Source organism: Crinia signifera, chromosome 19 (genome assembly GCF_055691185.1).
Source record: "Crinia signifera chromosome 19, ASM5569118v1, whole genome shotgun sequence".
In the NCBI taxonomy this organism is placed as follows: Eukaryota; Metazoa; Chordata; class Amphibia; order Anura; family Myobatrachidae; genus Crinia; species Crinia signifera.
This window is the reverse complement of record NC_139226.1, coordinates 50,575,343-50,598,258: the sequence shown is the minus strand read 5'-3', so window position 1 is coordinate 50,598,258 and position 22,916 is coordinate 50,575,343. Positions and strand designations below refer to the sequence as shown.

The 22,916-nt window shown below is 51.5% G+C and overlaps 2 pseudogenes; both read right to left on the bottom strand.

The window, feature by feature from the left end:
* Positions 1-4,421: 4,421 nt before the first annotated feature.
* Positions 4,422-4,548, bottom strand: LOC146044482 (U2 spliceosomal RNA; annotated as a pseudogene).
* A 16,780-nt stretch (positions 4,549-21,328) lies between these two features.
* LOC146044478 (U2 spliceosomal RNA) lies at positions 21,329-21,411 on the bottom strand (annotated as a pseudogene).
* Positions 21,412-22,916: the final 1,505 nt, after the last annotated feature.

Below are 22,916 nucleotides of genomic sequence, written 5' to 3'. Positions count from 1 at the left end.
AGCATTCCATCCGCCGGGTGTTAGGGAGCTGGAACAGAGTTCTATGCCCTCCGGTGTAGTTTAGCTGTCCTATTTCCAGATAACGTCTGTCCGCTCTACCCTCACCAGTGTTAGGCCGAAGCCAGCATTTCATCCGCCGGGTGTTAGGGAGCCGCAACAGGGTTTTGGATCGCTGGGTGCTTTTTGTCCTCTCTACCCTCACCAGTGTTAGGCCGAGGCCAGCATTTCATCCGCCGGGTGTTAGGGAGCCGCAACAGGGTTTTGGATCGCTTGGTGCTTTTTGTCCGCTCTACTCTCACCGGTGTTAGGCCGAAGCCAGCATTTCATCCGCCGGGTGTTAGGGAGCTGGAACAGAGTTCTATGCCCTCCAGTGTAGTTCAGCTGTCCTATTTCCAGATAACGTCTGTCCGCTCTACCCTCACCAGTGTTAGGCCGAAGCCAGCATTTCATCCGCCGGGTGTAAGGGAGCCGCAACAGGGTTTTGGATCGCTGGGTGCTTTTTGTCCGCTCTACCCTCACTGGTGTTAGGCCGAAGCCAGCATTTCATTCGCCGGGTGTTAGGGAGCCGCAACAGGGTTTTGGATCGCTTGGTGCTTTTTGTCCGCTTTACCCTCACCGGTGTTAGGCCGAAGCCAGCATTTCATCCGCCGGGTGTTAGGGAGCTGGAACAGAGTTCTATGCCCTCCGGTGTAGTTCAGCTGTCCTATTTCCAGATAACGTCTGTCCGCCCTACCCTCACCAGTGTTAGGCCGAAGCCAGCATTTCATCCGCCGGGTGTTAGGGAGCTGGAACAGAGTTCCATGCCCTCCGGTGTAGTTCAGCTGTCCTATTTCCAGATAACGTCTGTCCGCTCTACCCTCACCAGTGTTAGGCCGAAGCCAGCATTTCATCCGCCGGGTGTTAGGGAGCCGCAACAGGGTTTTGGATCGCTGGGTGCTTTTTGTCCGCTCTACCCTCACCGGTGTTTGGCCGAAGCCAGCATTTCATCCGCCGGGTGTTAGGGAGCCGCAACAGGGTTTTGGATCGCTGGGTGCTTTTTGTCCGCTCTACCCTCACCGGTGTTAGGCCGAAGCCAGCATTTCATCCGCCGGGTGTTAGGGAGCCGCAACAGGGTTTTGGATCGCTTGGTGCTTTTTGTCCGCTCTACCCTCACCGGTGTTAGGCCGAAGCCAGCATTTCATCCACCGGGTGTTAGGGAGCTGGAACAGAGTTCTATGCCCACCGGTGTAGTTCAGCTGTCCTATTTCCAGATAACGTCTGTCCGCTCTACCCTCACCAGTGTTAGGCCGAAGCCAGCATTTCATCCGCCGGGTGTTAGGGAGCCGCAACAGGGTTTTGGATCGCTGGGTGCTTTTTGTCCACTCTACCCTCACCGGTGTTATGCCGAAGCCAGCATTTCATCCGCCGGGTGTCAGGGAGCCGCAACAGGGTTTTGGATCGCTTGGTGCTTTTTGTCCGCTCTACCCTCACCGGTGTTAGGCCGAAGCCAGCATTTCATCCGCCGGGTGTTAGGGAGCCGCAACAGGGTTTTGGATCGCTTGGTGCTTTTTGTCCGCTCTACCCTCACCGGTGTTAGGCCGAAGCCAGCATTTCATCCGCCGAGTGTTAGGGAGCTGGAACAGTGTTCTATGCCCTCCGGTGTAGTTCAGCTGTCTTATTTCCAGATAACGTCTGTCCGCTCTACCCTCACCAGTGTTAGGCCGAAGCCAGCATTTCATCCGCCGGGTGTTAGGGAGCCGCAACAGGGTTTTGGATCGCTGGGTGCTTTTTGTCCGCTCTACCCTCACCGGTGTTAGGCCGAAGCCAGCATTTCATCCGCCGGGTGGTAGGGAGCTGGAACAGAGTTCTATGCCCTCCGGTGTAGTTCAGCTGTCCTATTTCCAGATAACGTCTGTCCGCTCTACCCTCACCAGTGTTAGGCCGAAGCAAGCATTTCATCCGCCGGGTGTTAGGGAGCCGCAACAGGGTTTTGGATCGCTGGGTGCTTTTTGTCCGCTCTAGCCTCACCGGTGTTAGGCCGAAGCCAGCATTTCATCCGCCGGGTGTTAGGGAGCTGGAACATAGTTCTATGCCCTCCGGTGTAGTTCAGCTGTCCTATTTCCAGATAACGTCTGTCCGCTCTACCCTCACCAGTGTTAGGCCGAAGCCAGCATTTCATCCGCCGGGTGTTAGGGAGCCGCAACAGGGTTTTGGATCGCTGGGTGCTTTTTGTCCGCGCTACCCTCACCGGTGTTAGGCCGAAACCAGCATTTCATCCGCCGGGTGTTAGGGAGCCGCAACAGGGTTTTGGATCGCTTGGTGCTTTTTGTCCGCTCTACCCTCACCGGTGTTAGGCCGAAGCCAGCATTTCATCCGCCGAGTGTTAGGGAGCTGGAACAGAGTTCTATGCCCTCCGGTGTAGTTCAGCTGTCCTATTGCCAGATAACGTCTGTCCGCTCTACCCTCACCAGTGTTAGGCCGAAGCCAGCATTTCATCCGCCGGGTGTTAGGGAGCCGCAACAGGGTTTTGGATCGCTGGGTGCTTTTTGTCCTCTCTACCCTCACCGGTGTTAGGCCGAAGCCAGCATTTCATCCGCCGGGTGTTAGGGAGCCGCAACAGGGTTTTGGATCGCTTGGTGCTTTTTGTCCGCTCTACCCTCACCGGTGTTAGGCCGAAGCCAGCATTTCATCCGCCGGGTGGTAGGGAGCTGGAACAGAGTTCTATGCCCTCCGGTGTAGTTCAGCTGTCCTATTTCCAGATAACGTCTGTCCGCTCTACCCTCACCAGTGTTAGGCCGAAGCCAGCATTTCATCCGCCGAGTGTTAGGGAGCCGCAACAGGGTTTTGGATCGCTGGGTGCTTTTTGTCCGCTCTAGCCTCACCGTGTGTTAGGCCGAAGCCAGCATTTCATCCGCCGGGTGTTAGGGAGCTGGAACAGAGTTCTATGCCCTCCGGTGTAGTTCAGCTGTCCTATTTCCAGATAACGTCTGTCCGCTCTACCCTCACCAGTGTTAGGCCGAAGCCAGCATTTCATCCGCCGGGTGTTAGGGAGCCGCAACAGGGTTTTGGGTCGCTGGGTGCTTTCTGTCCGCTCTACCCTCACCGGTGTTAGGCCGAAGCCAGCATTTCATCCGCCGGGTGTTAGGGAGCCGCAACAGGGTTTTGGATCGCTTGGTGCTTTTTGTCCGCTCTACCCTCACCGGTGTTAGGCCGAAGCCAGCATTTCATCCGCCGAGTGTTAGGGAGCTGGAACAGAGATCTATGCCCTCCGGTGTAGTTCAGCTGTCCTATTTCCAGATAACGTCTGTCCGCTCTACCCTCACCAGTGTTAGGCCGAAGCCAGCATTTCAACCGCCGGGTGTTAGGGAGCCGCAACAGGGTTTTGGATCGTTGGGTGCTTTTTGTCCACTCTACCCTCACCGGTGTTAGGCCGAAGCCAGCATTTCATCCGCCGGGTGTTAGGGAGCTGGAACAGAGTTCTATGCCCTCCGGTGTAGTTCAGCTGTCCTATTGCCAGATAACGTCTGTCCGCTCTACCCTCACCAGTGTTAGGCCGAAGCCAGCATTTCATCCGCTGGGTGTTAGGGAGCCGCAACAGGGTTTTGGATCGCTGGGTGCTTTTTGTCCACTCTACCCTCACCGGTGTTAGGCCGAAGCCAGCATTTCATCCGCCGGGTGTTAGGGAGCCGCAACAGGGTTTTGGATCGCTTGGTGCTTTTTGTCCGCTCTACCCTCACCGGTGTTAGGCCGAAGCCAGCATTTCATCCGCCGGGTGTTAGGGAGCTGGAACAGAGTTCTATGCCCTCCGGTGTAGTACAGCTGTCCTATTTCCAGATAACGTCTGTCCGCTCTACCCTCACCAGTGTTAGGCCGAAGCCAGCATTTCATCCGCCGGGTGTTAGGGAGCCGCAACAGGGTTTTGGATCGCTGGGTGCTTTTTGTCCGCTCTACCCTCACCGGTGTTAGGCCGAAGCCAGCATTTCATCCGCCAGGTGTTAGGGAGCCGCAACAGGGTTTTGGATCGCTTGGTTCTTTTTGTCCGCTCTACCCTCACCGGTGTTAGGCCGAAGCCAGCATTTCATCCGCCGGGTGTTAGGGAGCTGGAACAGAGTTCTATGCCCTCCGGTGTAGTTCAGCTGTCCTATTGCCAGATAACGTCTGTCCGCTCTACCCTCACCAGTGTTAGGCCGAAGCCAGCATTTCATCTGCCGGGTGTTAGGGAGCTAAAACAGAGCTCTGAACTGATAAGAACAGATGGTACTTCTTTACTTTCACGGCGCCAGCATGGCGCCGCGCGTCAGAGTCCCCTTGCGGGGCTCGCTTCGCTCGCCCACGCTGCGGGCTCGGTGGCTCGCTACGCTCGCCACGCTAATTAAAATCAACTCCATGCCAACATGGATAGTGGAGGTATGAACTATCCATGTTGGCATGGCGTTAACTTAGTTTATTTTACTTAATTAGTGGCGAGCGTAACCCGGAAGTACGCGCGGCGCCATGCTGGCGCCGTGAAAGTAAAGAAGTACCGAACAGATACTACACTTGATCTTAGCCAAAAGTCCGAGAAGCGATCCGGAAGAAGAACTTCAGAAAAATGCAAAGACAACTGCAGTCCCTTCAGCACCTCCAACAGTGTGGCTGGGACGTGAAAGATGACCTGGAGGAAGCCAAAAAGAACCTGAAAAGGCACTTCGAGGAAGAATCCAGACGCATGATCTTCCGCTCCAAGGTGGAGAACATGGAGAGGGACGAGAAATGTAACTCTTTCTTTTTCAGAAAGCTCCACTCTGGACACACCCCGGTGACCGAGTTGCGAGATGAGACAGGCACCCTCAGACAAGGAAAGGATGGAGTGATGAAGGTCGCGAGAGACTACTACAGAGACCTCTACTCTCCCAAGGAGACAGACAGCGACGAAGCTGATAAGTTCCTGTCAGGTATCACTAACACCATTGATCCCACAGGCAGAGCAGCTATGGACACTCCCTTAGCTTTGGCGGAGGTGCTCACCGCCGTCAAATCCTTTAAGCGGGACAGGACCCCGGGCAGTGATGGCCTCCCTGTGGAACTCTACGACACACTGTGTGATCTCATCGGCCCGGACCTGCTCGAGCTCTACGACGAAATGATAGCGGAAGGCAAAATGCCCCCCTCGCTGATCGAAGGAATGATCACAATCCTCTATAAGCGCAAGGGGGAGAGATGTGAGCTAAAAAATTGGCGGCCAATCTCGCTCCTGAACGTGGACTACAAGATCCTTGCCAAGGTACTGACCAACCGGCTGAAGGCTGTCATTGGGCAGATCGTTCATCCAGACCAAACCTGCGGCATCCCTGGCCGAAGGATCGCAGACAGCCTCGCCCTCCTCAGGGACACGGTCCACTACGTGAAAGACCGCAATGTGCGCGGATCAGGAAAAGGCCTTTGACCGGGTTTCCCACGAGTTCATGGGCAAGGTACTGCGGAAAGTAGGGCTCGGAGAATTGTTCTGTTCATATGTTAACCTGATGTACCTTGACATCCACAGCTTGGTGCTGGTGAACGGCTGGAAGACTGACCCCTTTCCGGTCCTCTCCGGGGTCAGACAAGGCTGCCCTCTTTCACCTCTTCTTTTTGTTTGTGTTATAGAGCTCCTAGCCATAGCCATCAGGCAAAATCCAGATATCCAGAGAGAGGGATCACCGCACCAGGTCCGGGACACCCAGAGGTCAAGTGCTCGCTGTATATGGATGATGTCACTGTCTTCTGAGCGGATCATCACTCGGTGGCAGCACTCGCCCAGGTCTGCGAGGACTTCGGCCGAGCTTCGGGGGGCAAAAGTCAACTGCGGGAAGTCAGAGGCGATGCTCTTCGGGCAATGGCACCTGGTGTCCTCCGCGCCATTGCCCTTCACCGTCAAGCCCGACCTCATCAAGATCCTGGGAGTCTGGTTCAGCGGAGAGGGCGCGGCCCTGAAGTGCTGGGACGAAAGACTGGCAACGGTTCAACAGAAAATTGGACTATGGAGCCTCAGAGCCCTCACCATCGAAGGTAAAACACTGCTACTGCGCAACAAGATCCTCCCCGTGCTGCAGTGCACCGCGCAGGCCTGGCCACCACTGGCAGCGGTCTGCAAGGCCATCACAAGGGCAGTGTTCCACTTCATCTGGGGCTCCAAGATGGACAGAGTAAAGTGGTCAGTCATGTACAAGGAACACCTTAAAGGAGGAAAAGGAGTCCCAGACATCCCCACCCTGCTGCGAGCCTTCTTTGTCTGCAACTGCACCCGCAGGACACTTTGCCAGAAATCTAATGACTCAGAAGGTATCTCCATGTCCTGCTTCTTCCTCCTACCCCTGTGGAGGACCCTGAAATGGGACAAGTGGGACAGCTCCTTCCCTTACAACTGGGACACTCCCTGGTTCTACCTGGAGGTGACCAAATTCGTGAGGGAGCACCAACTGGAGGGAGTTAAGCCTGAACTATGGAAACAAAAGACTATCTACAAGCTCATTCGAGCCAAAGACGGAATGGAGCCCATCGACGGGCTCCCATCAGCAACGGCAAAACAGACTTGGGAAAATGTGGCCTCAAAGAGGCTCACAAACAAACACAAGGACATATCATGGATGGCTATCCGGGGGGGGGGGGACGGACTGCCCCTCAGGACATTCATGCACGCCCGCAACTTGTGCAGGTACAGACATTGCCCCTGGTGCGTAGCTAAAGAGGAAACAGCTATACACCTTTTCTGGGACTGTTCCTACGCACAGATGCTGCTGGATGCCTTGGAACTTGAACTTAGAGAGAGTGTACCAAGGGGCAGCCTCTCATACCACTCGGTTTTGTACGGACTGTTCCCCGGCACCCATACCTATGGAGCCACCCAGGAGGCCTGGCGCCTCATGAACTGTGTAAAGGACGCTTTGTGGAATGCCAGGAACCGGCTGGTCCTAAGGAGAGAGAAGATGTCAACTCAGGACTGTCGCAGGCTGATTCACAGCCTGCTTAGAGACTATTCTACCAGGGACAGCCCTGAGGGAGAAGAGGATTAACACCCCCCCCCTCCCATCTTCCCCTAGATGTTCCTGTCTTGAATAAAGCCTTGGGCCGTGTCTCCTTCCACCCCCCCCCTACCCTCTTTCCACACCCCATTGATCATAGCTATTGTCGTGATTGTTGTTATTTCTGTTGCTATTACTGTTCTGGTTGTCGACGTTCTTCTCTCCTATTCATGTACTCCCATTCATGTTCTCCTATTTATTCCCCCACACCTCTTTGTGTCTGTCCTAAATAAAGCTGCGGCCATGTTCCCCCCCCCCCCCCACCCCTCCTGACCCTCCAACCCTCCCTTCCCCTCCACACCCATTGCTTTATCTTACAGGAAATGATTGAAATGTGTCTAGATAGCGAAAACAATGTATGGCTTAGGAAATCAGACCATTTAATATCTTGAATGTACTGTACTGTATTGTATTGACTTGTAACTGTGCTGCGTCACAGAAATAAGCGAAATGTAATGTATGTTTTTTTGTATATTCTTATGCAAAGAGCTTGCTCTGTCCACTCCACGCATTGACCTGATATTGCAGTACTTCCAGGACCGGTGCACCTTCCTAATCTATTATCCAAAAATAGACTGTCACGGACCCACCGGTCGCCTGCTCCGATACGTCAATCCGAGCAGCGACGGCCGTGACTGGGGTTCACTCAGGACACTCGGGTCCTTTCCTTGAGGTACACTGCCACCAGCCAAAACCTGATTTTAGCGCCTGAAACTGCGCAAGGGGCGGCTTGGCTCGCCCCTGACCACACAATACAAGATAACAATGGTAACGTTTTCCAGCCTTTCTCTTCTGAGGCTAATGAGTCTTAGGAACACAGAACCAGAACTGGGAATATGTATTATTTATTCCTAGAAATACTACTGAGCTTTAAACAAAATGGTTACAAGACATTACAATGTTTTTAAAAGTACACACAATGATTAAATGCAATATCAGAAATAAAATAAAAGGAAAAAATGACAGAACCTATCTTACACTTAAATACAGATCCTGACGTGGGGGGGTTCTCCACAAGAAATCTCTCGTCGCCTACAGCCTGTTTGCTAGACCCCCAGGTAGTGACACCGACTATAGGGAGAAAGGTCTTAGTTATACCTTGCAGACTCCCTCATCCCTCCCACCCTTGGGATTCCACTCTTTCCATGCTGAAGGAGTGTGGAAGGTCCCTGGCAATGTATCTTCTACAGTCTGCTGTTTTCAAAGTGATTGATCCTCCTTCCTTGCATAGCAGACCCACTGATAAGAGATGTGAAGGAAGGGGACAAACTCTAACCTCTTCTCCTGGACCATGGTTTATGAGGGGCTCAGATATTATCTTACATCCTAACTCCGGAGGAGTCCACAGATGTCACACTGAGGGAATACAGGCCTCAAACTCAAACCAGGGTCACCTACAGTTTACATACAAGACATGTCCTGATTCCAATACTCACAGGAGACATAACTATTACACCAATATCAGACATACATTGATTGAACAGATAATCATAACAGGAGGCATACGTTAATTTGATCGATCACCTGATCTGATCGTTACACCTCCCCCTTTTAAAATGGCGCACAGAGGCGGTGACCCACGTCACCGTCTCATCAGTGCGCTATTAACTACATCACCTGGACAGGTAGCAGTGGTCTCTGTGCTGAGACAGACTGCCACTGATTCTGCGGGATCTGTACTAACACTTCACTATACTTGACGTCTGTCATGGCACCACCTGACGCCATAGCCGTGGCTAGGGTGGGCAATGGGCATAATCCCTGTCCCTCTCGCAGGAGATGGCAAACTAAAAGCACACAGGTGTCCTTGAACCCATAGTCTGTGAGCACACTGATATAGTGGGAGCTGTGTCCATCCCGGCTGGTATTGACACAGCCCACCACAGCTGTGCGTCGGACTCCTGGACACGGATTCTCCCCTGCAGCTGGCAGTTTGGCCTTACTCACTGAGATCAGTACCAGACCATTCCGCCACACCCCAAACGGCCATCCCCCTGGGACTCGTAACTCAGCACGTTTAACTATACCACAGGTGTGGGGCATTCTCCCAGCACTATATACAGACTTAAAAATGTCTTCCCAGCACCTCTCCTGAGCTGACTGACCCCCCCTCCCCTTCACTGGGGGGAAGGTCCACTCACTCAACACCTCACATCTCATCCTTTTGTGAGGAGATTCGCTCTCTGTGTCTGTGTGTGTGAATTGTGAAGGGGGGCACGTTTCTGCAAGGGGGAATACCAGCAGGTCATTGTCCCCTGTCTTGGGAACATCCCAGCTCAGCTTTCCTGAGGTTAATATAGCTGAGTTTACCTGTGCTTCGCGGGCCCTCCCACCCTTCTGGTTACTCACAGCAGCTTCCCTACTAGCCACTGGCTCTATTCCTGAAACAACCCTCTCACTGTACCCAGGGGTATCTTTCCCACTTCCCAGGTATGGGGCAGCCTGTGCAGGGTTGGTTCTCAGTTCTGCGTGGAAAGCCAAGCTTTCCATGGCAGTCCAGGACACCTTCCTGATCCTGACCTTCCCTCCCAGACCCGCAGGTTCTGTGGCTGGGATGGTGCCACTGAGGTTCTCAGGAGAGGCATCCGTTATCCAGTGACGCTGGAAAAATGCACTCTCTGGAGGATTCTCAGTGTCTGGAGGGAACCCCTGCTGTGTTCCTGTATCTGTGTTTGTGTGGCTACAGTAAGGAGGGGGGTTTGGGGGAAAAGCTGCAGTAAGGGACACTCTCTCCCTATCTGACAGGTCTACAGTGCACACAGGACCCACCGGGTCACTTATTATACCTGGTACCACATTTCCCACAGTAGCGCAAGACATCACATTATCAACAGTAACATCAATATCATAACCTGGGGAGACATCCTGCAATACCTGCAAATTAGCCTGTGCATCTTCCACAACACATGGGGCCCATCCTGCTGGCTTACAATTGCACCGTGGCAAAAACGCTATATCTGGATCCCATTGTCTCTGAGCAGGAATGGGGTTATCTGAGCATGTTGTCACCATTAACTTATTGGCAGGTACATGCTCTGCCTGCAACCAACTCAGATCTGTCCCATTTGCGCAGTTAGCGACCCCTGGCCCGATGTCACAACCAGACATCACTGGAAGAACAGGGTTAACTTCTAGCACAGCAACCTTAATGACATCACCAGCAGCACTCCTACCACTGGTGAGTGAGGGTGTCTCATTCCCAACTAGATTAGGGCATTCATTTAACCCCACAAACTGGCAAGAATTACCCACTATACCTGTCTCTAACTCACCCTCCACCTCCACCGAAGGTACGGCACTATCACAGATCATCCCAGGGGCTTCACACAAAATAACAACATTGCAATGTTCAGCATGGTTACATACTACCTGAGATGCATCATATGGTTCAGAAGGGTTAGCGACAGATATGTGTGGAGTTAATAAAAGTCCCACATCAGTAGTCCCACACATACTTGTGTGCATACAGTCAGAAAGTCCCATTCCTATTTCCGACATAGTCTCTTCCCTGCATACTTTCACTATGCAGTCAGCCGCTTCCGGCAACAAATCTGGAGCAACGGGTGGGAACATGCTGCTCACATCTTCCAGCAGTTTAAACTGGGCCTTGTGATGTGAGGTCTCCTGAGCAGGTTCCATGACTGCTGTAGTAGGCAGAGGCACCTTGCCCTGGTGGGGCACCCCTGGTGAGAGCAAGCTGCTGACATCCTCAGCTTCTGCTTCTCTCAACCGTTTAAACTGGAACTTTGCTTTCAGAGCTGGTAACAGCAGCTGTTCTAGGCGACGCCACTCCACACCTATCCGGCGGCACTGATCTCCCCAAAATGGGGTATCCAGCTTTCTCCAAGCATCGACCTCCTGCTGCGCAAATTTGTAACATTGTCCCAGTTCTCTCAGCAGCACCCAAGGAGACGCGGATGGACCCCAGAAACGAAATGCTGCACGATACTGGCTGAAGGCATTGCACTCATCGTCCCTGGCCTGGGTGAGCTGCATGATCATCTCCCCACGAGTATGGTTGTGGCAGGAGATACCTTGCAGCTGGCATTCTTCCGTTAGTTCCTCTGTGCTCAGTAGGGTAAACATATCATCATCCTCCACTGGGTCAATATACCCACTGGGCTCTTCTGGTGCTGTAGGGGATTGGTACTCTGCAGCCTCCCTGACTGCCACACATCCTACAGTCTCCCTGGTGCTAGCAGAGATGTCACTTCTCTGAGCATCGGTTGTAGTGTCCAGGGCCAGCTCATTACTCACAACCAAGCTGACACTCACTTGGCTTCCTCTGTCTGCTTCCAAGACAGGGAACTGTGCATGACGCGGTCCAGTGAAATTCGCGTCAGCGGTGATTTGGGACCTCTGTCTCTTGTTAGGCTCCCCATGATTGATAACAGAGTCCACATCATGATCCAACACATTATTTACTTCCGCAGACAGTAAAAGTTCAGTACGAAGCCCATCTCCTGCTAACTCAGTAGCCACGGCAGATAAAGTCTCACGTAAAGGTTCGCCATCATGATGCCCTGTATCCCTCCACTGGTTCACCAACAGCGATCCGGCCTCTGAGCCTCCCCAGCACCAACTGGTGCTCACGCTCAGCCTGACGCTCTGCAGCCTCAGCCTCTCGTACGGCTTTGCGCTCCGCAGCCTCTCTGTCGACAATGCCTTGGCAGAACTGCACCAGCTGCAAAGCGAATACGGGGTTCACATTCTTAATTTGCCTGCTAGCAGCTAGAAGGTCGCTCTGCAGTGTAGACTTGCTGGGTCCAGCAGAAGGGTTTAACCCTGGCGCGGCATCGTTTGTACTGTCCAGTGCTGACTGAGCCCCTGGGGTAGGATTGTCCATGGACTGGTTTCCTCCAGCAGCTAGAGTCCGATCGGCATCCACGAGTGCCTGAATCAAACGTTTTCTACTCTGGCCAGACCAAGGGATATTCCTCTGCATACACACGACCGCCAGGTCATCTCTCCTCATCTGCTGGTAATCAGCCATCCTGAGTCTCACACTTGTCAAATAAAATGATAGGAAAGAAAAACAAGAGAAGGGAGGGAACAGAAATTGCATCCACTGTGTGACTTTTAAAACTATAGTAAAGCTCTGAGTTCTGATTCTGGTGATGTGGGTATTTCTCACAAAATTCTACCCACACTCACTTAAGTTCTTAAAGAGAAAAATGAATTCTTTGCCACCAAATGTCACGGACCCACCGGTCGCCTGCTCTGATACGTCAATCTGAGCAGCGCCGGCCGTGACTGGGGTTCACTCAGGACACTCGGGTCCTTTCCTTGAGGTACACTGCCACCAGCCAAAACCTGATTTTAGCGCCTGAAACTGCGCAAGGGGCGGCTTGGCTCGCCCCTGACCACACAATACAAGATAACAATGGTAACGTTTTCCAGCCTTTCTCTTCTGAGGCTAATGAGTCTTAGGAACACAGAACCAGAACTGGGAATATGTATTATTTATTCCTAGAAATACTACTGAGCTTTAAACAAAATGGTTACAAGACATTACAATGTTTTTAAAAGTACACACAATGATTAAATGCAATATCAGAAATAAAATAAAAGGAAAAAATGACAGAACCTATCTTACACTTAAATACAGATCCTGACGTGGGGGGGTTCTCCACAAGAAATCTCTCGTCGCCTACAGCCTGTTTGCTAGACCCCCAGGTAGTGACACCGACTATAGGGAGAAAGGTCTTAGTTATACCTTGCAGACTCCCTCATCCCTCCCACCCTTGGGATTCCACTCTTTCCATGCTGAAGGAGTGTGGAAGGTCCCTGGCAATGTATCTTCTACAGTCTGCTGTTTTCAAAGTGATTGATCCTCCTTCCTTGCATAGCAGACCCACTGATAAGAGATGTGAAGGAAGGGGACAAACTCTAACCTCTTCTCCTGGACCATGGTTTATGAGGGGCTCAGATCTTATCTTACATCCTAACTCCGGAGGAGTCCACAGATGTCACACTGAGGGAATACAGGCCTCAAACTCAAACCAGGGTCACCTACAGTTTACATACAAGACATGTCCTGATTCCAATACTCACAGGAGACATAACTATTACACCAATATCAGACATACATTGATTGAACAGATAATCATAACAGGAGGCATACGTTAATTTGATCGATCACCTGATCTGATCGTTACACCTCCCCCTTTTAAAATGGCGCACAGAGGCGGTGACCCACGTCACCGTCTCATCAGTGCGCTATTAACTACATCACCTGGACAGGTAGCAGTGGTCTCTGTGCTGAGACAGACTGCCACTGATTCTGCGGGATCTGTACTAACACTTCACTATACTTGACGTCTGTCATGGCACCACCTGACGCCATAGCCGTGGCTAGGGTGGGCAATGGGCATAATCCCTGTCCCTCTCGCAGGAGATGGCAAACTAAAAGCACACAGGTGTCCTTGAACCCATAGTCTGTGAGCACACTGATATAGTGGGAGCTGTGTCCATCCCGGCTGGTATTGACACAGCCCACCACAGCTGTGCGTCGGACTCCTGGACACGGATTCTCCCCTGCAGCTGGCAGTTTGGCCTTACTCACTGAGATCAGTACCAGACCATTCCGCCACACCCCAAACGGCCATCCCCCTGGGACTCGTAACTCAGCACGTTTAACTATACCACAGGTGTGGGGCATTCTCCCAGCACTATATACAGACTTAAAAATGTCTTCCCAGCACCTCTCCTGAGCTGACTGACCCCCCCTCCCCTTCACTGGGGGGAAGGTCCACTCACTCAACACCTCACATCTCATCCTTTTGTGAGGAGATTCGCTCTCTGTGTCTGTGTGTGTGAATTGTGAAGGGGGGCACGTTTCTGCAAGGGGGAATACCAGCAGGTCATTGTCCCCTGTCTTGGGAACATCCCAGCTCAGCTTTCCTGAGGTTAATATAGCTGAGTTTACCTGTGCTTCGCGGGCCCTCCCACCCTTCTGGTTACTCACAGCAGCTTCCCTACTAGCCACTGGCTCTATTCCTGAAACAACCCTCTCACTGTACCCAGGGGTATCTTTCCCACTTCCCAGGTATGGGGCAGCCTGTGCAGGGTTGGTTCTCAGTTCTGCGTGGAAAGCCAAGCTTTCCATGGCAGTCCAGGACACCTTCCTGATCCTGACCTTCCCTCCCAGACCCGCAGGTTCTGTGGCTGGGATGGTGCCACTGAGGTTCTCAGGAGAGGCATCCGTTATCCAGTGACGCTGGAAAAATGCACTCTCTGGAGGATTCTCAGTGTCTGGAGGGAACCCCTGCTGTGTTCCTGTATCTGTGTTTGTGTGGCTACAGTAAGGAGGGGGGTTTGGGGGAAAAGCTGCAGTAAGGGACACTCTCTCCCTATCTGACAGGTCTACAGTGCACACAGGACCCACCGGGTCACTTATTATACCTGGTACCACATTTCCCACAGTAGCGCAAGACATCACATTATCAACAGTAACATCAATATCATAACCTGGGGAGACATCCTGCAATACCTGCAAATTAGCCTGTGCATCTTCCACAACACATGGGGCCCATCCTGCTGGCTTACAATTGCACCGTGGCAAAAACGCTATATCTGGATCCCATTGTCTCTGAGCAGGAATGGGGTTATCTGAGCATGTTGTCACCATTAACTTATTGGCAGGTACATGCTCTGCCTGCAACCAACTCAGATCTGTCCCATTTGCGCAGTTAGCGACCCCTGGCCCGATGTCACAACCAGACATCACTGGAAGAACAGGGTTAACTTCTAGCACAGCAACCTTAATGACATCACCAGCAGCACTCCTACCACTGGTGAGTGAGGGTGTCTCATTCCCAACTAGATTAGGGCATTCATTTAACCCCACAAACTGGCAAGAATTACCCACTATACCTGTCTCTAACTCACCCTCCACCTCCACCGAAGGTACGGCACTATCACAGATCATCCCAGGGGCTTCACACAAAATAACAACATTGCAATGTTCAGCATGGTTACATACTACCTGAGATGCATCATATGGTTCAGAAGGGTTAGCGACAGATATGTGTGGAGTTAATAAAAGTCCCACATCAGTAGTCCCACACATACTTGTGTGCATACAGTCAGAAAGTCCCATTCCTATTTCCGACATAGTCTCTTCCCTGCATACTTTCACTATGCAGTCAGCCGCTTCCGGCAACAAATCTGGAGCAACGGGTGGGAACATGCTGCTCACATCTTCCAGCAGTTTAAACTGGGCCTTGTGATGTGAGGTCTCCTGAGCAGGTTCCATGACTGCTGTAGTAGGCAGAGGCACCTTGCCCTGGTGGGGCACCCCTGGTGAGAGCAAGCTGCTGACATCCTCAGCTTCTGCTTCTCTCAACCGTTTAAACTGGAACTTTGCTTTCAGAGCTGGTAACAGCAGCTGTTCTAGGCGACGCCACTCCACACCTATCCGGCGGCACTGATCTCCCCAAAATGGGGTATCCAGCTTTCTCCAAGCATCGACCTCCTGCTGCGCAAATTTGTAACATTGTCCCAGTTCTCTCAGCAGCACCCAAGGAGACGCGGATGGACCCCAGAAACGAAATGCTGCACGATACTGGCTGAAGGCATTGCACTCATCGTCCCTGGCCTGGGTGAGCTGCATGATCATCTCCCCACGAGTATGGTTGTGGCAGGAGATACCTTGCAGCTGGTATTCTTCCGTTAGTTCCTCTGTGCTCAGTAGGGTAAACATATCATCATCCTCCACTGGGTCAATATACCCACTGGGCTCTTCTGGTGCTGTAGGGGATTGGTACTCTGCAGTCTCCCTGACTGCCACACATCCTACAGTCTCCCTGGTGCTAGCAGAGATGTCACCTCTCTGAGCATCGGTTGTAGTGTCCAGGGCCAGCTCATTACTCACAACCAAGCTGACACTCACTTGGCTTCCTCTGTCTGCTTCCAAGACAGGGAACTGTGCATGACGCGGTCCAGTGAAATTCGCGTCAGCGGTGATTTGGGACCTCTGTCTCTTGTTAGGCTCCCCATGATTGATAACAGAGTCCACATCATGATCCAACACATTATTTACTTCCGCAGACAGTAAAAGTTCAGTACGAAGCCCATCTCCTGCTAACTCAGTAGCCACGGCAGATAAAGTCTCACGTAAAGGTTCGCCATCATGATGCCCTGTATCCCTCCACTGGTTCACCAACAGCGATCCGGCCTCTGAGCCTCCCCAGCACCAACTGGTGCTCACGCTCAGCCTGACGCTCTGCAGCCTCAGCCTCTCGTACGGCTTTGCGCTCCGCAGCCTCTCTGTCGACAATGCCTTGGCAGAACTGCACCAGCTGCAAAGCGAATACGGGGTTCACATTCTTAATTTGCCTGCTAGCAGCTAGAAGGTCGCTCTGCAGTGTAGACTTGCTGGGTCCAGCAGAAGGGTTTAACCCTGGCGCGGCATCGTTTGTACTGTCCAGTGCTGACTGAGCCCCTGGGGTAGGATTGTCCATGGACTGGTTTCCTCCAGCAGCTAGAGTCCGATCGGCATCCACGAGTGCCTGAATCAAACGTTTTCTACTCTGGCCAGACCAAGGGATATTCCTCTGCATACACACGACCGCCAGGTCATCTCTCCTCATCTGCTGGTAATCAGCCATCCTGAGTCTCACACTTGTCAAATAAAATGATAGGAAAGAAAAACAAGAGAAGGGAGGGAACAGAAATTGCATCCACTGTGTGACTTTTAAAACTATAGTAAAGCTCTGAGTTCTGATTCTGGTGATGTGGGTATTTCTCACAAAATTCTACCCACACTCACTTAAGTTCTTAAAGAGAAAAATGAATTCTTTGCCACCAAATGTCACGGACCCACCGGTCGCCTGCTCTGATACGTCAATCTGAGCAGCGCCGGCCGTGACTGGGGTTCACTCAGGACACTCGGGTCCTTTCCTTGAGGTACACTGCCACCAGCCAAAACCTGATTTTAGCGCCTGAAACTGCGCAAGGGGCGGCTTGGCTCGCCCCTGACCACACAATACAAGATAACAATGGTAACGTTTTCCAGCCTTTCTCTTCTGAGGCTAATGAGTCTTAGGAACACAGAACTAGAACTGGGAATATGTATTATTTATTCCTAGAAATACTACTGAGCTTTAAACAAAATGGTTACAAGACATTACAATGATTTTAAAAGTACACACAATGATTAAATGCAATATCAGAAATAAAATAAAAGGAAAAAATGACAGAACCTATCTTACACTTAAATACAGATCCTGACGTGGGGGGGTTCTCCACAAGAAATCTCTCGTCGCCTACAGCCTGTTTGCTAGACCCCCAGGTAGTGACACCGACTATAGGGAGAAAGGTCTTAGTTATACCTTGCAGACTCCCTCAGCCCTCCCACCCTTGGGATTCCACTCTTTCCATGCTGAAGGAGTGTGGAAGGTCCCTGGCAATGTATCTTCTACAGTCTGCTGTTTTCAAAGTGATTGATCCTCCTTCCTTGCATAGCAGACCCACTGATAAGAGATGTGAAGGAAGGGGACAAACTCTAACCTCTTCTCCTGGACCATGGTTTATGAGGGGCTCAGATCTTATCTTACATCCTAACTCCGGAGGAGTCCACAGATGTCACACTGAGGGAATACAGGCCTCAAACTCAAACCAGGGTCACCTACAGTTTACATACAAGACATGTCCTGATTCCAATACTCACAGGAGACATAACTATTACACCAATATCAGACATACATTGATTGAACAGATAATCATAACAGGAGGCATACGTTAATTTGATCGATCACCTGATCTGATCGTTACATAGACTATTGCCATTCCTGGCACTCAGTGGCGGATTCAGGGGGGGGCACCCGGGCACGTACCCCCCTGTCATTTTGTAGCTGAGGACCAGGGCTTTCCAACGACCCCAGCCCCGTGTCTCTAGCCCCCCGGGAACCGGAGATATCGCCTGGCAAACCTGTGACGTTTTTTCCCCATAGGATAATATGGGACCCATCAATTCCGACCCCCAGCATCACAGAAGCTTGTGGTTGATTTCATTCAATTCCAAATCGCTGGGCCTTCAATATGATACTAGGCTGGTCCAAATTGGTCAATCGGTTCCAGAGATATTGGGTGACATTCTATGGGATGCGATTTGGGTTTTTTGGCGTTAATTAGACAACAAAATGGCGATATCGCATTTTCCCGTCAAATCGCCAATTTAATGGGATGCGCTAAGGGACTGAAATCGCATATTATGTGCGTTAAGGCATGCGGACCAAAAGTGCGAGATTAATTCGCATTTTTATCGCATCCAGATGTTTTCGTATAGAAAAGTATACAACTCGCTTATTTAATGCAATGCGCATTTGCAAATCGCACTTTTTAGGTGTCTAATTATCGCACTTATTTCAGACCAGGTTCTGTTTGGCGATTTGGCCCAGAACTCATTTTGGTCAAGTGCACACATGGTTAATTTCAGCACAGGTGCCCTCATTTTCACTCACAAACACCCCTACATAAACCCCAACATCATTAAGGACACCTGTGAGGGTTTCAAACATGTAGATTTTGCAGACTATTTTGGAGTTGCTTATCTGTGATGTGGCCCATTTGGAGGAGCTGCGCAGGAGGGAGGAAGCTGCGCACCAGATCCTGGTAGCCCCCCGACTACTGCGTACCCCACGTATGTATTGTGCTTGCCTGTACCTGGACTCCCTCTCGGATCAACAGGTTGTGGGGATGGTTACGCTGAACCGCATTAACCTGTTGGACTTATATGAGCAGGTGAGAGATGATTTGGACCCTTTGGGGGGAGGCAACTATGCAGTGTCTGGCCAGCACAAATTAATGTGTGCCCTCTACTATTTGGCCACAGGCTCCACTCAGTCTGTGACCTCATGGGCCTTGGGGGTATCACCGGCCACTTTCTATAAGCATTTTACTCAAGTGTTACTTGCTTTAAAGAAGTTGTGCCAGACATACATCAGCAGCCGTTACTTATCTGGTAAGCACATGTGCCCTGTACTCAAAAATGTACCTGTGGTGTAAGTGTACTCATAAACAAATTATTGACCAATACCATCTGTTTCCACCAACATTTAGCCTAATACACAGTGCCCAACGGATGCAGATGGTGGTGCTGACCTATCCCTTGCTGGTGTCTAGCTTGTAAGTACATTTGATACATGTATGAATGAAGTTTGCAGTCAAACATGGCTCACTGGTGTTGTGGAACTACATGTGCCAGCATGCCCTGACACACTACAACCATTACAGTCCAAACCATGAGTGTCAGAGCCTGCTGGAATATGTAGATCCACAACCTTTGCCGACCAAGGAGTTACCCCACACTACTTTAGTGCAATCCCATTGTCATATACCATTACAATATGTTATAATTCACACAATAATTGGTTTTTAGAAAAAGACACAAACACAATGGTATGCGGTTAGACATTTTTACTTCTGTCTACTTTTTCAGATGCAATCTGCATTTTGGCAGGTGAAAAATAACAACTCTGGGGGCATGTTACAAGATGTTTGGGATTTGACAAAATTAACAAACATATATATCAGCTACCTTCTCCCAGCATCAGGCACCTCTACACCCCTTCTAGACCCTGCACCAAGCCCACCACGGGTCCTAACACTCCGACGGGGTGGGGAAGTGGGGGAGCCACTTATTGGGGTGCTGGATACACTGCTGAGGGTTGATGCTGCGCCACCTCCCACATTGGCTTCCAGCTGCTGTATTTGGGCCTGCATAGCTAGTAAGGCATTGGTCTGCGCCGTGCATGATTGGGTTAGTGCTGTGATGCTTTGCGCCAGGCTGCCAATATGCCTATTCTGTTCCCTTACAGCAGCAGTTTGTTCGGCAAAACGGGTGTCAATGCTGTTAGCAATGCGCACATGAGTGCCTACACCTACCCGTACACTACATGCAATTTTGCGTAACTGAAGGAAGGTGTCACGCATGTACCCCTGGATGTTACCTATTTGGAGGCTTTGGGAGGCCATGAATTCTAACTGTTTGTCCTTGAAATTAACCAAGGAGTTAGCTACTTGGGAAGCAGAAGCTGCTGTATGGGGTGTGTTGGTGGGTGGGGGTGGGTTGGGAGACACCCCACTTGGGGGAAGATCACTCTGTGACGAGGTCTGTATTTCTTCCTCTGCCGCAAAGGTGTCGACCGGATCAAGAATGATGTCCATTTCGTCTAACACCAGTATTCGAGAATCTGTTTGGTTGGACCCTAGTTGTATAGCACCTGTGGATACAGATGAAGAGGTAAGTACTGATGCATATATAGGCCACACTGTCGTCTATACTGTTTTACATAGGGCTAGAGATGCTGGACGCACATACCTAGGGGTGTTATGTACTTACACATGTACCCCGATACAGCATGTAACATTGACATGAATAATATGTCACATGCCTAGCTCAGATGACATTCATTTCCGTTGCAATGTAGCAGCAGGAGATGAATGTAGTGTGAGATATTGTTCATGTGACATGGGTGTGTGTACTGTATGTGTAATGGCGTTTTTTTGGATCATTTACCTGCTTCCGAAGATTCAGCATTTCATTCGCCGGGTGTTAGGGAGCCGCAACAGGGTTTTGGATCGCTTGGTGCTTTTTGTCCGCTCTACCCTCACCGGTGTTATGCCGAAGCCAGCATTTCATCCGCCGGGTGTTAGGGAGCCGCAACAGGGTTTTGGATCGCTTGGTGCTTTTTGTCCGCTCTACCCTCACCGGTGTTAGGCCGAAGCCAGCATTTCATCCGCCGGGTGTTAGGGAGCTGGAACAGAGTTTTATGCTCTCCAGTGTAGTTCAGCTGTCCTATTTCCAGATAACGTCTGTCCGCTCTACCCTCACCAGTGTTAGGCCGAAGCCAGCATTTCATCCGCCGGGTGTTAGGGAGCCGCAACAGGGTTTGGATCGCTGGGTGCTTTTTGTCCGCTCTACCCTCACCGGTGTTAGGCCGAAGCCAGCATTTCATCCGCCGGGTGTTAGGGAGCCGCAACAGGGTTTTGGATCGCTTGGTGCTTTTTGTCCGCTCTACCCTCACCGGTGTTAGGCCGAAGCCAGCATTTCATCCGCCGGGTGTTAGGGAGCTGGAACAGAGTTCTATGCCCTCCGGTGTAGTTCAGCTGTCCTATTTCCAGATAACGTCTGTCCGCTCTACCCTCACCAGTGTTAGGCCGAAGCCAGCATTTCATCCGCCGGGTGTTAGGGAGCTGGAACAGAGTTCTATGCCCTCCGGTGTAGTTCAGCTGTCCTATTGCCAGATAACATCTGTCCGCTCTACCCTCACCAGTGTTAGGCCGAAGCCAGCATTTCATCCGCCGGGTGTTACGGAGCTAAAACAGAGCTCTGAACTGATAAGAACAGATACTACACTTGATCTTAGCCAAAAGTCCGAGAAGCGATCCGGAAGAAGAACTTCAGAAAAATGCAAAGACAACTGCAGTCCCTTCAGCACCTCCAACAGTGTGGCTGGGACGTGAAAGATGACCTGGAGGAAGCCAAAAAGAACCTGAAAAGGCACTTCGAGGAAGAATCCAGACGCATCATCTTCCGCTCCAAGGTGGAGAACATGGAGAGGGACGAGAAATGTAACTCTTTCTTTTTCAGAAAGCTCCACTCTGGACACACCCCGCTGACCGAGTTGCGAGATGAGACAGGCACCCTCAGACAAGGAAAGGATGGAGTGATGAAGGTCGCGAGAGACTACTACAGAGACCTCTACTCTCCCAAGGAGACAGACAGCGACGAAGCTGATAAGTTCCTGTCAGGTATCACTAACACCATTGATCCCACAGGCAGAGCAGCTATGGACACTCCCTTAGCTTTGGCGGAGGTGCTCACCGCCGTCAAATCCTTTAAGCGGGACAGGACCCCGGGCAGTGATGGCCTCCCTGTGGAACTCTACGACACACTGTGTGATCTCATCGGCCCGGACCTGCTCGAGCTCTACGACGATATGATAGCGGAAGGCAAAATGCCCCCCTCGCTGATCGAAGGAATGATCACAATCCTCTATAAGCGCAAGGGGGAGAGATGTGAGCTAAAAAATTGGCGGCCAATCTCGCTCCTGAACGTGGACTACAAGATCCTTGCCAAGGTACTGACCAACCGGCTGAAGGCTGTCATTGGGCAGATCGTTCATCCAGACCAAACCTGCGGCATCCCTGGCCGAAGGATCGCAGACAGCCTCGCCCTCCTCAGGGACACGGTCCACTATGTGAAAGACCGCAATGTGCGCGGATCAGGAAAAGGCCTTTGACCGGGTTTCCCACGAGTTGATGGGCAAGGTACTGCGGAAAGTAGGGCTCGGAGAATTGTTCTGTTCATATGTTAACCTGATGTACCTTGACATCCACAGCTTGGTGCTGGTGAACGGCTGGAAGACTGACCCCTTTCCGGTCCTCTCCGGGGTCAGACAAGGCTGCCTTCTTTCACCTCTTCTTTTTGTTTGTGTTATAGAGCTCCTAGCCGTAGCCATCAGGCAAAATCCAGAGATCCAGAGAGAGGGATCACCGCACCAGGTCCGGGACACCCAGAGGTCAAGTGCTCGCTGTACATGGATGATGTCACTGTCTTCTGAGCGGATCATCACTCGGTGGCAGCACTCGCCCAGGTCTGCGAGGACTTCGGCCGAGCTTCGGGGGGCAAAAGTCAACTGCGGGAAGTCAGAGGCGATGCTCTTCAGGCAATGGCACCTGGCGTCCTCCGCGCCATTGCCCTTCACCGTCAAGCCCGACCTCATCAAGATCCTGGGAGTCTGGTTCAGCGTAGAGGGCGCGGCCTTGAAGTGCTGGGACGAAAGACTGGCAACGGTTCAACAGAAATTTGGACTATGGAGCCTCAGAGCCCTCACCATCGAAGGTAAAACACTGCTACTGCGCAACGAGATCCTCCCCGTGCTGCAGTGC